Consider the following 16495-nt stretch of genomic DNA (forward strand, 5'->3'; position numbering starts at 1 on the left):
CTCTGGGGGTCTCCTGAAAAAGCCAACCGGATCTCCACTGTGAGCGCCCTGGTACAGTAGTTTGGGGGACACTGAAACATTTCAATAAAAGTACTTACGTCTTTTGATGGGTGGAGCCTAAGTTGGGCACTATACTATACAAACCATTACTATAATTTGCCACATTCCGGACATTCCAAACCTTGCCACCCTGTGTCACCACACTCTCGGCAGTTCACCCTGGTTTGCAATTGGAAACCCAATTGCCTTCTTTGAAAGTAGACGATCACACTTTCTTTTCCTCATCATATTTCTCCTTCATTTTGTACTACCTACAAAAAAGCCCTCTGTTCTACTTCCTCTCCCTGTTGCTCCTAACCACATTAGGTCGTTAAAGCTACCATGAATGCAAGTCAGAAGCAGTTTCACGTCCTTCAAGCAGTTTAAAAACTCACCCATCTAGCACTTTGCGGAGTGATGTGATAACTCTATAATCTTGCGGAATATAATCTTTCCAATCACTGTGGCAACTCCTCGCCTCTCTAGTGTATTTTTTCGGAACTCTATTAAACCTCACAAACCGCTCATTACTTAAAGTGCCTTTGTGATGTTGTCCACACTACTATTCTTAAGAAGGTCCTTCATATCTTGCAAAATCAATTGCAGACCATTGTCGTTTGAAAGGCAATTTGGAAAACCTTCCTCAAAGAACACCTCCCTAAAGAAGGTAATCACTTTCTGTCCATACAACATCCGTATCACCTGTGTTATTTGTTTCCCCGCTCGCTACAGGTTACCTGGGCCAGCAAACTGTTGTCAGAGTTAGCTTCCCTTCCCAGACACATATTCAATTGTAAAACTGTACTCCGGCATCTTGGAAACCGGTCTGGCAGTGTGGACAGTAGCATCTCAACCTCCACTTGGAGAAAGGATAATTACTAGAGGCTTTTGGTCTCTTCTTAGTATAAGTTGAGCGCCCCACACTTTATTCCGAATATGTTCCGTAGTCCATGCACACCGTTGTAACTCCCTTTCTGTCATTGCCTGTCTTCTCTTGGAGATAGACATGCAGTGTGTGGTTTACAAATACAACAGTCCACTCTTCATTGCCTTATGTTTGTGATACCCTAACTCCGACACTATACGAACAAGCATCTGTTGTAATTACTTGTTTTTCCTACGCAGAAAGGGCAAAGTGTTGGTGCACCAGCAATGTGAGCTTTTATGACTTCGACATCTTTCTGTTGTTCAGTAGTCCATTCAAACTGTGTCTTTTCTTAATAGCTCTCCTAATGGTTTCTTGACAATTAGATACAAATTGCTATTTCACTCGCATAGCCAGGCAAACTAAGAAGTTCTCCTTGGTATCTGGTGCTAGGGCTTTGAAAAGAAATGAAGTAATTATTTATAAAGCACCACTGTTGCCTGAGGGGATCTATGTGATGCTTTCTGTAGAGGAGACAAATGAAAAGGCTACAGTGGCAAGCAGAGAAACCAGTCCCAAAAAGAGACAATTGATGACATGTTTCCAGGCCTTTTCTGAAAGCATAAAGGCTTGTACAGGCGTTAAGTGAGAAAGGTATGGAGGTCCATCTTTTTGCTGTACAGTAGATAAAACTTCTTCCGCCCCAATTAACTTTTTTGAATTTGGAAACCATGACATTGCATGCTGATGAGGAACGACAAGGAAAGGGTAGAAGGCTATTGTCCTGTACGACTATATTAAGCACAACAATGATCCTCTCAAAACTAGAGCAAAGACAATTTACAGCTGATCTTAAATGTATTAATTGCAAAGGAGCACTCCTCAGGACACACTGAAACAATGCAAACCATTAATCCTTGTACGTGACACCAGAAACAAGAAAGAGAATGAAATGAACAAAACAACTGATCCTAAATATTAAGGATTCTTCAAAGCAAGCAGTCATTTTCGACGGCTTCCAGAAACAAGCCAATGGCTGAAGCGTGTAGATCCATAACATCTTCCTTTTCATTTGCATGATGGTTTTCCACGCCAGACCTAAACATTTTTAATTAGTTTGTTGTTCATATCAAAAAGCTACATTGAAGGCATAAGTGCAGTCTCATCGTCATGGGGTGACTTTAAGTAGACTAGTAGGAAAATGTAGGTATCCCAGAAAAGTACATTAAATATTGCAAGACAATCTAAATATCACTCTTGTTGGTATTTTCTCCATTAAGCAGCACTTCATGATGTTTGTCCCTGGTTTACCGCTTTTCATGTAGATTTATTTGCTTCCATAATTGCTCATATTGTTTGTTGTTATATTTGGAATATTTTTTGAGTAAACTTAAATGAGGATTGTGTAAAAATAAAAGTAAGGCTCGTATAAGGGGACGTCTTAATCCGTGTTGTGTACATTGTCGTAGGATAAACTGTATTTTGCGGAGGAGCTATAATCGATAATAATCCAGTTTATTAACCCTTTGATGTGTGCAAAGAATTTCCAATCTTTCTTCCACATAGGTTACTTCTGTTGAAGAAACAGGTATTTTATATAGATTCTTTCAAATGATTTGTATTTAATTTGTCTTATGAAACACTTATTCTACTTTTCTGTCAATCTAACAGGTCACAAAACAGCAGTCCTACAGGAAACCGATAAACAAATTTGTGTATCTTTCAGAAGTTTGGACGCCTTCTTGTTGTGATCCAAGAAGCTTCTTCCCAGGCGCCAGGTAATGAAAACTAATTTGCTGCATTTTAAGGTAAAAAATATGAACTAAAACTTGGAAACCTTAACCCATTACAGATTGCCCATCAGTGTGATTACTGTAAAGAGGAATTCAAGAGCAAATATTACTTGTGTACTCCCGGTCTTACACCAGCTAGGCAATCAATATCCACCCGTTGGACTTGGCCCTTCTGGCAGGTTCACCCCTGAACTTTTTGCATTGCACTCTGAGATAATTATAGCGATTTCTGGTCTTTGCGCACTTTAGCACTGTGGTGCAGTGTAAAGTGTGTGTGTGAGATTGGCATGGGGAATGTGTATGTCCATGTTAGTTCCTGATGTGTGGGGAGTGCAGGCTCGAGTTTGGTATGTGCGAACTCGTGAGATTGAATGCTGCGCGATGATGTGTGCGACATTCATGTTTCTAGTGTGGAAGTGCCACTTCTAGAAGTTGGCCTGTCTGTGCAATGACTGTCTGGCTTGTGATTGGCTGGAGCTGGCTGGTGCGCCTGGCTCCAGGAGTCAGGATGGGTCTGCCCCGGTGGTGAATGGGAGATCTGCATGTTGATGGCTGGGGAGGAGTGCACCTGGGACCTGAATTGGGCTGGGCTTTCCCCACACAATGCTGGTTCCGCCCCCTGTGGTGAGTCTTATGTCCCTGACCCATCCTGTGAATAGGCAGAGGGGCTGAGAAAAACAAAGTGCTCAGGAACCAGTTGTATCTGGTTCGCCCCTTGCCTGCACCTTTAGACAAAGGAATTATGTGTATAAAAAGAGACTGTGACCTCTTGTAAAATGTTCTTGTCTCCTGACTTGAATCTACCAGGGGCTTGCTGCTGCTGGGGCCCAGGGGAAGGCTTGCCTCCCTGGGCCCTGCCCAGCCCCTGGAAGCTTGGAGGACTCTTCTACTTTCTACTTACCCGTTTTCCCTTCGATAGCTGGCAGATTACTTGCCTTCCCCTTCAGTGTGTGGCCGATTCACGGGCCGTCATCTGCGGGGACTGACAGGGATAGGGTAGCGGCCATCTTAGTGAGGGCTCGCATTGCACGTCGCACAGTCGACGGCATAAAAACTTACGTTCATGGCTCCGCGCAGCGGACGCGCATTGCGGGCGCGCCGATCGTGAGCCGGAGTCAAGCCAGAGTCCTTCCCGTCTGCGCCCGTCCGCGAACGACCGGGGCGCAGGGCAGGACTCCATGGCCCCACCCTTCAAACTGAAATAGACGCCCTAGGCAGCTGCAGCCACCGATTTTACTATTCCAAAGCAGATCTTCTTATACTCAATGAAAAGCAGACTCAAACCTGCTTTCATACTATAGATCCTGATTACATACCCTCCTATTGTAGACTATGCAACCAAGCACTTCCCATAATAAACAAAATACCAAGAAAGGTAGCTAACCTGAAGATGATATTGCTAAACTGTAGGTCTTTGAGTAAACATAAAATGGAAATCCACGATCTATTGATAAATAAAGATCTGGATGCCATGTTTCTTACTGAGACATGGCTAGAAGAATCATCCTCCCCTGATATTCTAGAAGCAATACCTCCCAGTTATAGTCTTCTGAGAATTGACAGACAAAAACAACGGGGAGGAGGACTTGCACTTATCTATAAAGCAGAGCTAGAATGTACTTTAATAAAATCAACTATAACTAATAGTGAATGTGGCTTATTTACAATAAAAATAGAACCAACAAATACGATCAATGGCCTACTTATTTACCGGCCCCCGGGAGCCGCGGCACCTTTTTGCAGCCAACTCATTGAATTAGTTACCCAGCTAGCAGTTAGACACAAAAATCTAATCATTTTAGGCGACCTAAATCTTCATTTTGAAGATATTCACTCCAGCGAAGCACAACTTTTAGCTGCTGCACTTAACTCTGTAGATATAAAACTTCTCTCCACAATCCCCACACACCAGCAGGGACATCTTTTAGATCCCATTTTTGCAAATTGGGAGTGCATTAAGATCTTACCCCCGATCCCTCTGATCTGGTCTGATCACAGCATTGTGCCATTTGAGATACTAAGAGAACCTACAGGAACTATACCTATAAAACATCCTCCTTATAAACGCCGCAATTGGAAAAAATTTACACCTGAACTCTTTAAGAGCATGTTAGCCGAGCAACCTGCAACAATAGGTAACTCCTTACAGGAAGTTTGGGACAACTACGAATTATGGATGGTAAAAGCATTAGACAAGATTGCTCCTTGGACAACCAAACCGCCAGTAAGACAATCCAAAACCGCTCCATGGTTTTCGGAGAAGCTTAGAACAGCAAAGGCCCAATGTAAATCTACGGAGCGTAGATGGAGGAAAAGCTATGCACCTGAACTTAAAAAAAGCTACAGAATTGAATTAAAAAAATATCAAAACCTGGTTAGAGCGGAGAAAAATAACCACTATAAAAACAGAATTGGGGAAGCAGATAATCCCACGAGAGAGTTGTTTAGCATCTACAGAGAGCTTACTATTCCATCACGGCTAGATGCTCAAGACACATACTCTGCTGAGATATGTGATCAAATCGCTAACTTCTTTGCAGAAAAAGTGGAAAGAATCCATGCCACTTTTATAAGCAACACAACTCCCGTAAATATCAATGTGGATACTAGAGTTACCCGAATACACAAATCCCCACTTACCAGTTTCATTATCCCTGACAAACAGGATCTATTGCAAATCATTAATGACATACAGTCCGGCTCCCCCACCGATGCCTGTCCACCGGATCGGTGCAAGGGAGTTATGGAAAGCACATTAATTGATCACATTAGTCATATGATCACTTTATCCTTCCAGGAGTGCTATGTTCCAGAAATATGGAAAACTGCCCAAGTTATGCCATTAAAAAAGAAACCTAACATTCATATTTCTCAGTTCCAAAATCTACGCCCAATTCCACTTCTCCCTTTCTGTGCCAAAATCATAGAAAAAGTGGCGAATCAATCAATCAATCAATGACACTTGTAAAGCGCGCTACATACCCGTAGGGTCTCAAGGCGCTGGGGGGGGGGGGGGTGCCGCTACTGCTCGAACAGCCAGGTCTTCAGCTTCCTCCTGAAGGAGAGGTGGTCTTGGGTCTTGGGTCAGGCGCAGGTCGGGAGGGAGGGAGTTCCAGGTCTTGGCAGCCAGGTAGGAGAAGGACCTTCCTCCTGTAGTCGCTCTTCGGATGCGGGGGACGGCGGCGAGGGCGTGGTTGGCTGATCGGAGGTGGCGTTTGGGAGCGTAGAAGTTGACTCGGCTGTTGAGGTAGCTCGGGCCTTGGTCGTGTAGGGCTTTGTGTGCGTGGGTGAGGAGGCGGAAGGTGATTCTTTTGCTGACGGGGAGCCAGTGAAGGTCTCTGAGATGTCCGGAGATGTGACTGGTTCGTGGGATGTCGAGGATGAGTCTGGCTGAGGCGTTCTGGATCCGCTGGAGTCTCTTCTGGAGCTTGGCGGTGGTACCGGCGTAGAGGGCGTTGCCGTAGTCCAGTCAGCTGGTGACGAGGGCCTGGGTGACGGTCCTCCTGGTCTCGGTGGGGATCCACCAGAAGATCTTCCGTAGCATGCGTAGGGTGTTGAAGCACGCCGAGGAGACGTTGTTGACTTGCCTGGTCATGGAGAGGGAGGAGTCCAGGATGAAGCCCAGGTTGCGTGCATGGTCTGTTGGTTTGGGTGCGGTGCCCAGGGCGGGAGGCCACCAGGAGTCGTCCCAGGCGGAGGGTGAGGGGCCCAGGATGAGGACCTCCGTCTTGTCCGAGTTCAGTTTTAGGCGGCTGGTAGTCATCCACTCGGCTACCTCCTTCATCCCTTCGTGCAGGTTGGCTCTGGCGGCGGCGGGGTCGTTGGTCAGGGAGAGGATCAGCTGGGTGTCGTCGGCGTAGGAGATTATGCTGAGGTTGTGTTTGCGTACGATGGCCGCGAGGGGGCTCATGTAGACGTTGAAGAGGGTGGGGCTCAGAGATGATCCTTGAGGGACGCCGCAGATGACTTCGGAGGCCTCTGACTTGTACGGTGGTAGGCGGACTCTCTGTGTTCTTCCGTCGAGGAAGGAGATGATCCATTCCAGCGCCTTGTCCTGGATTCCGATGTTGCTGAGGCGCCGTACTAGGGTGCGGTGGCAGACCGTGTCGAATGCCGCGGAGAGGTCTAGGAGGATGAGGGCCGCTGTTTCTCCATTGTCCATCAGGGCTCGGATGTCATCGGTGGCGGCGATGAGGGCGGTCTCGGTGCTGTGATTGGCTCGGAAGCCGGACTGTGAGGGGTCGAGGGATCCGTTCGTCTCGAGGAAGGCGGCCATCTGCTTGTTGACGGTCTTCTCGATGACTTTGGCTGGAAACGGGAGGAGCGAGATGGGGCGGTAGTTCTTGAGGTCGGTGGGGTCCGCTGTTGGTTTCTTGAGTAGAGCGCTGAGTTCGGCGTGTTTCCAGCTCTCAGGGAAGATGGTGGTGTCGAAGGATGTGTTGATGATGTCTCGCAGGTGGGGTGCGATGACAGCGTCGGCCTTGTTGAAGACGTGGTGAGGGCAGGGGTCGGTCGGAGATCCGGAGTGGATGGAGTTCATCGTGCGGATGGTGTCTTCGGTGCTGATCGGGGTCCAGGCGTGGAGGGTGGTAGTGGGGGGTGGTTGTTCGGTCATGGTGTGCGTTGGTTGGTTGTTGAAGCTGTTGTGTATGTCCGCGATCTTGTTGTGGAAGTATGAGGCGAGGGAGTTGCAGAGGTCTTGCGATGGGGTGATGTCGTTGTTTCCTGCGCTGGGGTTGGAGAGCTCTTTCACGATGTTGAAGAGTTCCTTGCTGTTGTGTGCGTTGTTGTCCAGCCTGTCCTTGAATGCTGTTTTCTTGGCGGCGCGGATCAGCTGGTGGTGTTTCCGGGTGGCAAGCTTGAAGGAGGTCCTGTTGTCCGGTGTCGGATCCCTTCTCCAGACTTTTTCGAGGGCTCGGCAGTTCTTCTTGGAGCTCTTGAGTTCGTCGGTGTACCAAGGGGCCTTCTTGCTGCCGGGTCTGCTGGGCGGGGTCCTCAGTGGGGCGAGTTCGTCCGCGCAGTTGCTGATCCACTTCGTGAGGTTGTCGGCGGCCTGGCTGGGGTCCGCTGAGCTGGCAGGAGGGTGCTGGCTCAGGGAGGTGGCGAGCTGGTCTGCTCACGAATAAACAACTTATGGAGTTTTTAGAGAAAGAAGCTCTCCTTCATCCTTCCCAGTCAGGATTTAGATCAGGCTGCTCAACTGAGTCGGCAATTCTATATTCGACTGATTGTATTCGGAAGATGGTGGACGAGGGCGAAAGACCCTTTGCTATGCCCACCGCATCGCTCAGGACAAAGGCCCTGAATACTTAAAAAATCTCCTTACCATACATCGTCCGACTAGGAACCTAAGATCATCGGGCATGATGTTATTTAAACTCCCCCGAATTACAAGAGCTAAAATGGGAGGAAAATCCTTTCGATACCTAGCCTCCAAATATTGGAATGCACTCCCGCTCTACCTGCAGATGGAGCCATCCGAAATGAGATTTAGGACAAAACTAAAAACGTATCTGTTCCCGAGCAAGTAATCCCTCTCTGAGCTCCATTGTCACTACTCCTCTGGTTCTGTATTGTATTATCAGTTAGCGCGGGGACACACAGTTTTGTGAAGCCAGGCGCTTTATAAATGTTTTATTATTATTATTATTATTCCTGACAGAGGGGGCTTTGCTGATGGTGGGGCCCAGGAGGGACCGCTATGGGGGCTGTCTCCTTGCTGGAGTACCCTGTGTGCTGGGCCCTGCTTTGCCTCCCTGACCTCCAGGACCTATTTCTTTGCTGTGGCCCTTGCCCCAGGACTTGATGCTGCCTGAGGGCGCCCTGGGAGCACGGGGCTCCTTTCCCCTGTGGCTGTGTGCGAGGGAATCCCGAGCGCAGGGATTTGCCCTGTGGCCCCTTCGTCACAGGTGCCCGCCCTGCATTATGCTCGTTATGGTATTTTATATTTACGGGTGCCCACCCCATTCACATGGCGAGGTGGGACTTCCGCTTGCTTCAGGAAGTCCCGCCTGCCGCCGCGCCGTGATTGGCTGCCCGTCCCGCTGCAAAGACGGGAAGAGCAGCGTGGCCGAGTCATGGCCTCCAGTGGCCTGGGGCTCCCGTGAATTAGGGGGAGCCCCGGGCCGCCAGCAGAACGCCACACCAGAGTTGCGGGGCTCCCATGCAGAGGAGGGAGCCCCGGTGAAGGAGAGCCCCGCAGCCTAAATCCCCGCGGAACGGAGCAGAGGAGCCCAGCGAGGATGCTGCCTCCCAGCTGACGGGCGTCTTGGTGGGTCTCCGGTCTGAGGGTAGAGCGGCCCCGGCTGGCAGCGGACAGCTCCCCCGTTGCTCTCCCGCATTTTGGCCGCCTAATTCCCGAGTCCCCAGAGGGGGACTCCAGCGTTGGGGGTATTGATTGATTTAGAGTCCCCCGAGAGGGACTCCAACGATTCCGGCCATGTTCTACCTCGAGCCCGAGAGGCGCCGACAACCCCGGGGGCATCATGGTATTCCGAGCCCACGGGAGGCTCCTACCTACGCCTACATGTTTGCAGGGGCATTTTGGAGGGTAGAGCGGCCCCGGTTGGCAGCTGCCCGCTCCCCCTCAGTTAGTAGTATTTGTTTCGAGCCCCCGAGGCTCCAGAGGGGGCCCGTGTTCTGCCCCTGAGGGCCCCAGTTGTTTTAAGAGCCTGAGGGCTCCAATTAACCTGTTTATTTCAGAGCCAGATGGCTCCAGCAGTTGGCGTAGTCCTTGTCCAGAGGGCTAGTGAGAGCCCTGTCGCAGTTCTGTTTCACAGCTGCCCAGCAAGTAGAGGCAGCTGCACCGTTTAGGTTTTGCTTTTTAGGGGACTTGTTCTTTGGACTCAGGAGTGAGTCGCACTCCTTCATCCCTAACTTGGCCTTCCACAGCTGCGCAGCACTTAGTGCCAGCTGCAGCGTTTAGGCCCTGTTCTTGTCCCCCAGCAAGTAGTGGGCAGCTGCTACGTTTAGGTTTTGGCGCAGTGGCGCCACCTGGACCTAAATGTGATTTCTGCGCTAAATGCTGATTTATGTGCTGATGCTTTGGGTATTAGGAAATGTACTGTGTGTAGTATGTTTTGCTCACCCTGTGTTCTGGTACCTCTAAATGTGTTTTTATGCATCATGTACAAAGTTGCTTACCTACACCGCTGAATGTGTTTTTATGCATCATGTGTCTTACCTATACCTCTGAATGTGTTTTCATGTTTAGGAGGTTGTTCTTCCTAGTATAGTTATACTAGTGTGTTCATGGTTCCATGCGTGATATTTTCCTGAGGTGGTTAGGGTTGCGTAGGTGGTACTTACCTTTTGCCAGTGGTTACTGGTTGTGTGCTACATTTGTTATTTGGTGCTACAGTTATGATATGCTCTATGTGCTTATTCCATTTCTACAAAGTGCTAGTTCTACCAAGTGCTTAGTTCTGACAGTGGTCCGTGTGGCCCTGTCCTGTGTACATATAATCCCTTGTAAATATTGCCCGTGCCAGTTGGCACAATGTACATTCTGTGATTATGATTCTGATGTGTTCTGATAATACAAAGCGATACAAAAGAGAATAATGGGCGGAGCGTTTGAACAAATCAAACACTCACCCCCAGTCATCTGATCTGGGTTTAATCCATCACCATTCTTTAGTTCACTCAGCCACCCAGTTCAGACATGGCTATATGCAAATCAGTCTGACCCTGTGCCTTATGGGAACAGTCCAGCACGAACTGCCAAGCCATGTCTTCCCTGGACCGGAAACAAGCATCCTGGGACCGGTTTCGGATTCATAATCCTCATCAGCCAGGCTATCTTGAATCCAGTGGCCAAGTGAACAACGGACTCACGTCTGAGCATACCCTGCCACACTTACGGCGAACAAAGCGATACAAAAGAGAATGATGGACGGAGCGTTTGAACAAATCAAACACTCACCCCCAGTCAACTGATCTGGGTTTAATCCATCACCATTATTTAGTTCACTCAGCCACCCCAGTTCAGACATGGCTATATGCAAATCAGTCTGACCCTGTGCCTTATGGGAAAAGTCCAGCCCTAACTGCCAAGCCATGTCTTCCCTGGACCGGAAACAAGCATCCTGGGACTGGTTTCGGATTCATAATCCTCATCAGCCAGGCTATCTTGAATCCAGTGGCCAAGTGAACAAGGGACTCACGTCTGAGCATACCCTGCCACACTTAGGGCGAACAAAGCGATACAAAAGAGAATGATGGACGGAGCGTTTGAACAAATCAAACACTCACCCCCAGTCAACTGATCTGGGTTTAATCCATCACCATTCTTTAGTTCACTCAGCCACCCCAGTTCAGACATGGCTATATGCAAATCAGTCTGACCCTGTGCCTTATGGGAACAGTCCAGCCCGAACTGTCAAGCCATGTCTTCCCTGGACCGGAAACAAGCATCCTGGGACCGGTTTCGGATTCATAATCCTCATCAGCCAGGCTATCTTGAATCCAGTGGCCAAGTGAACAAGGGACTCACGTCTGAGCATACCCTGCCACACTTAGGGCGAACAAAGCGATACGGGCCGCAGACAGGAAGTCAGGCGGCCGGGCGCCTGGAGCGGGGCGGGACTTCCGCTTGCTTCAGGAAGTCCCGCCCGCCACCGCGCCGCGATTGGCTGCCCGCCCCGCTGCAGAGACGGGAAGAGCAGCGTTGCTGAGTCATGGCCTCCAGTGGCCCGGGGCTCCCGTGAATTAGGGAGAGCCCCGGGGCCGCCAGCAGAACGCCACACCAGAGTTGCGGGGCTCCCATGCAGAGAAGAGAGCCCTGGTAAAGGAGAGCCCCGCAGCCTAAGTCCCCGCGGAATGGAGCAGAGAAACCCAGCACTACCTAGCAATTATTTCAGTCTCCAAACTAACCGACACTAGGGAAAATTAGGAGGGGGGGTGCAGATATAATACACCAAGACTTAAAATTCTCAGTACTTACCCCGTGGACCTACCACAAGTACGGAACCTAGTGATTAAACTAGAGTCCGATTCTGCCCCTCTAGTCTGTGTCATACTCTAGAGACCACCACAGAGCATGCCACAGTTCCTACAGTCCCTGAACGAACAGATGACATATCTCATAACAAATCATGCGAAAATACTACTCATCGGTGATCTCAACTACTGGGCCAATGACCCAGCAGGTGGACCTCACTCAGCTGAATTAAATTGACCTACTTATGGGGCTAAACCTCAGCCAGCATATCACCTCCACTACACACATTAAAGGGCATATATTAGACAAGGTATGGTCCACAAACCTGACTATGACAAATCTAGGTGTAACTCCTTGTATCTGGTCAGATCACCATCCAAATAAATTCTCCATAAATAACCTTGCCAAATTTAAAATTCCCCAAACTGACCGTGGATACTTTAGGAGCTGGAAGACCATCGACAAATGTCAATTTCTCGAAACCCTGGCCAATACAATCCCCATCACCCAATCCTGTATAGATGAGAGTGAGAAAAACTTGTCGGACGAGCTCTTGACGGCCAGCAATAAACATGTCCCTCTTAGGAAAATCCAACGAGCACGTTGCCACGAAGCCCAGAAATGGTTTTCCACTGACTTAAAAGAATTAAAACTTGCTCTACGCCAAGCAGAAAGGAGCATCGAGCAGCTGAGCAGCAGATCGAGCGGATCGAGCGGCAGACCCAGAGCAGACCAGGAGGACGAGGAAAGACTCGCGGAATTCTCGCGGAGGGAAAGTCGTCGCTGCCCTGCTACTGAGTAAGCCGTGTGGGAAGGCTGCCTGTTTTACCGCGGAAATTTAACACACGGACAGGGGACAGAGGACGGAGGAAGACGGTCGAGAGTGAGACTCCCTCGACACTCTCCCTCATCTCGCCGCGGCGCTGGCACAGGTGAGCCTCAGGTGCAGCCTCAAGCACGGCAAGGAGCAGGAGTAGCGGGAGGCCCCTGGTGTGGCGAGAGCTTTCTTGGCAGGAGCGGCCGAGGGCTTCCACCCGCGATCAGCGGTTTCCGCAGGTTCCGCCACTCTCGTCACCACTTAACCCCTCCATCGTCCAACTAATCCAGAGTGGGGCGCAGGACTACGAGCCTCATTTGCTCACCTTGCCCCTCGCATCCTGCCTCTCTCTCCAGTGCGGTCATGCCAGTGTGCAGCCTGAGGGGGCGGTGGACCGAGTGGAGGTTTTTGGTCATCCAATGCGATAAGGGGGCGCAAAAGCAGTGCAGCAGTTGCAAGTTGCAAAGCACTGAGTGGGGAAGAAAACAATTATAACAGCTAAAAATAGCTAATAAATACCTAAACAAACAAACAATGGTTACAAGGATTCAGCCGCTTTTAGCCTGCTTTTGACCTGCTGTGGGGAAGAAAACAATCATAACAGCTAAAAACATCTAAACAAACAAACAATGCTGCTGGCAGTAGCTTTAGCAGAGGAGTAGTATCAGTGTAACAGAAGTACCTTCAGCAGCTGCAGGTCCTTCAGGAGTATAGATTACGGCTCACAGATTGTGGATTGTGGACTAGGAAGCAATACGTTATACACAACTCCGGGGCAGCCCCGAATAGTGGATCTAAAACATCAACCGCAAGGCAAGGCAAGGCAAGCTAAAGGTGCTCTCGATAGCCGCCATGAGATCAGGGAGAGAGCGAGTAACACTCCCACTAACAAAGAGGAAAAGGAAACCTCAAGGTCCAATGGTAAAGAATAACAACAAAGCCAGACCATAAGATGGGGTGCAACCTCTAATTGCGCCGGTGTACAGAATGTTTGTCAAATCAACCAGTATACCAAACAAATTCAACTTTCTAAAAAATCCAGCAGACGTAATGTTATCTTCCCTCGTGCAATCGAACGATGGGGACAAGCGCTCACCAGACCCGATTTTACCCTCTATACACGTTGGGGGTTTCAACTTGATAAAATACCAAACCAACCTAGAACCCATAACAACAGCTGGCCCCCGGCAGATGCATGATCATTCGGACCACAAAGAACAAAATGATGAACCAAATGATGAGTCCTGGGGCACAATTAAGGACCATGAACCAGCAATAAATGAATATCTATCAGACTCGTCCGAATGTCCTGCTAAAGACACGTCACCAAATAAGCAAGGTCAGTTCTACCCCAGCTTGGCCCAACAACCAATTGAGGTAGAGGTCAAAATCATCCAGCCGGCCTCAAACGTTACACAACATGAGAATCAACATAGGGCACTAGTCCCTAACACACAGAAAACAACTGACATAGCAGTGTCTCAGAGCATACAGAATATTGTAATAAACGAGGGATCCAGAGTCTCAAATCATGACGCTGATGGTGCTGAAGCCAATTACAGGCACACTCATTTGTTAGAAGCAGCAGTTTCAAACAGCGAAGAAAATAAACCATCTTAACCGATGCAGCTGATAGTGTGATCCCTTGCAATAACTCCATGACCAGGGTTACCCCCGAAGCAAGTACAGATGCGGGATCAATATGGGATATACTTTTTAAAACATCTCAACTCACACTCGAGGCACTAACTTATCAATCAAATAAAATGGACGTCCAAGTGGACCTGCTAAATATTATAGCAACCACAATATCGGGGATTGATTTCAAATTAGCTAATTTGAACAAGCTCATAACACGAGCCCAAGAATACGCTTTAAACACAGATTGCGCTTGTGGGCCGACAATTGATAAACTTGTATCTATCCCAGAAATGCTCACCACTTTAATTGAAGATTTAAAAACTCAAACGGCCCAAACATACTGTAACAGAACGAAGGGGCCCAATAAACAATACTTCCAATAAAATATCTCAAAAACAGCTAGTGCAAACCTTACTACCAGTTTAAATATGGACCTAATAGCTAACAAACAAATAATGGAAATATCTGGAGCCTCTGACAAGGAAGAGCACCAAGAGACCACTACAAAAATATTCTCCACAAATTTAAATCTAGACTCAACAAATACAAATTCAATACTTAAAACTACAGGGACCCCTGAGGAGGAAAGGATACAGGAGATTTCAACTAGTAATACTGAGATAAACATTTCACGACGCATGGAGAAAAACCAGAAAAAACAACTAAAACGCCAAAAGTCCATACAAAATACAAGGTTTATGGCTCAGCCTATGCATCTCCCTACAAAGAGTACAGACAAATTACTCCACACACAGGAAAGGTCAACATTAAGCAAACTGTATCCAATATTTATCAAAACCAAAATACAAGATAATGCCCTGAGTAAAGATGAGCCCGTAGACAAGGTAACACCAAGACCATCATTGTCGCAGGCCTCACCACGCTCTGGAAGTGGTAGTTTAACAAAGGAAACCGCAATAACAATAAACAAACAGGAAAAAAGAGAAATTTGAACACGGGTCTGCCAATGAAACTATAGGTTTGGGAACTAATAACCAAAAACTTTGGCAATTTATTTCGGTCCACGCTATAGAGACAACAGAGTCCGAAGATATAATATGCACCGACCCCTCACCTAGAATATCACCAATTGTACAAGATGTCAGAAACAGTTTTAAAACAATCCTACAACCGCAGTACAAATCAAAGGGGAGGCATGACATTTTAAACAGGTGGAACCTCTTACGGCTCCTTCAATACATACCTGCACTTTCGCACATAAAAAGCAAAGACCTAGTCTGTATTCAATTTGAACCAAAGAAAGAGGACACCAACAAAGAAAACACCATAGTTACCTGGTTAAATCAAAGCACGGCAGAAGTGGTGCTGAGAGAAAAGGACATCTTCAAAAACTGGGGAATTGGGGTGAGTCAACCAGAACAAGAAAAGTACCCATCAATTCTTCAGGAGCTAGTAAACATAACAACAAAGAACACGAAAGAGTCCTTTCAAGGAATACTTAGAGGCACATCAAAAATAAATGCAGACAAAAATTATAAAAAACTGACCATATCAGTCAGGCGACAAGAGGATGCGATCATAAGCAGGAGTGTTATAGATGACGGTTCAACGAGAATGAAAACACATGTTCAATTAAACAGAATAAGTCAAGAGCCACAAAGAACAATTCAATATTCCTGATGCCCAAGGGGGTACTCTAGAACCTAAAGGGTGTCGACAAGTGCCTACAATAGTTAAACCCGTAACACCGGAATCACTGTGCGTATTCCATACCAATCATAAAATGCTTTCCAACCTCAAAATCATTTCGTGGAACGTGGCAGGATTACAAAAAGCACTGAAACACGAAACTGTCCCACAAATATTGAAGGAACGAGACATAGTATGTCTACAAGAAACTTGGGCAACAGACTATGTACACCTCGAAGGTTACGCTGGTTTCCATAAACTAGCAAGCAAAAACAATCACTTCGGTAGACCATCAGGGGGTATTTCGATCTACGTAAAACATCAAAAGCAGGTGACAGTATTGAGGGTAAAAACAAATTCTGACGCACTACAGGCACTAATAATAGAGGGAGACATGGTACGAAAAGATAGTGCACCTATATTAGTTATAAATCTATATCTAAATGCTCACGGAAAGAACAAATTGAATGCCACTAAATATATCATAACACTAATAAAGGAAATCATATACTCCAACGCGCTCCTGCCCAAAGTGATAGTAGGAGATTTTAACCTGCACCACCTGGGAATACACCAGAGCGACAGGCTTTATCTAACCAGTCCTGAAAGGGTTTTTAATTCCTGTCTAAAAAATTACGACCTAAAATCGGTGAAGGACATAGCGAAATCTCCAGACTGCAAGCTCTTGAGCATGGCCACATTTAGGAATTGTTCCACAATCGACTACATCTTTTTATTTAATCTGCTAG

General features: G+C 47.6%; 1 protein-coding gene across 1 annotated transcript in view; it reads left to right on the forward strand.

The window, feature by feature from the left end:
• LOC144806298 (uncharacterized) overlaps positions 1-16495 on the forward strand; it is a 104058-nt gene that overhangs the window by 20873 nt on the left and 66690 nt on the right. The window contains exon 2 of the mRNA XM_078672690.1: positions 2576-2682. The gene's annotated coding sequence lies outside the window, so the exon portion shown is untranslated. The remainder of the gene's footprint in view (positions 1-2575; positions 2683-16495) is intronic.

The sequence above is a fragment of the Lissotriton helveticus genome (genome assembly GCF_964261635.1).
Source record: "Lissotriton helveticus chromosome 1_1 unlocalized genomic scaffold, aLisHel1.1 SUPER_1_unloc_6, whole genome shotgun sequence".
NCBI lineage: Eukaryota > Metazoa > Chordata > Amphibia > Caudata > Salamandridae > Lissotriton > Lissotriton helveticus.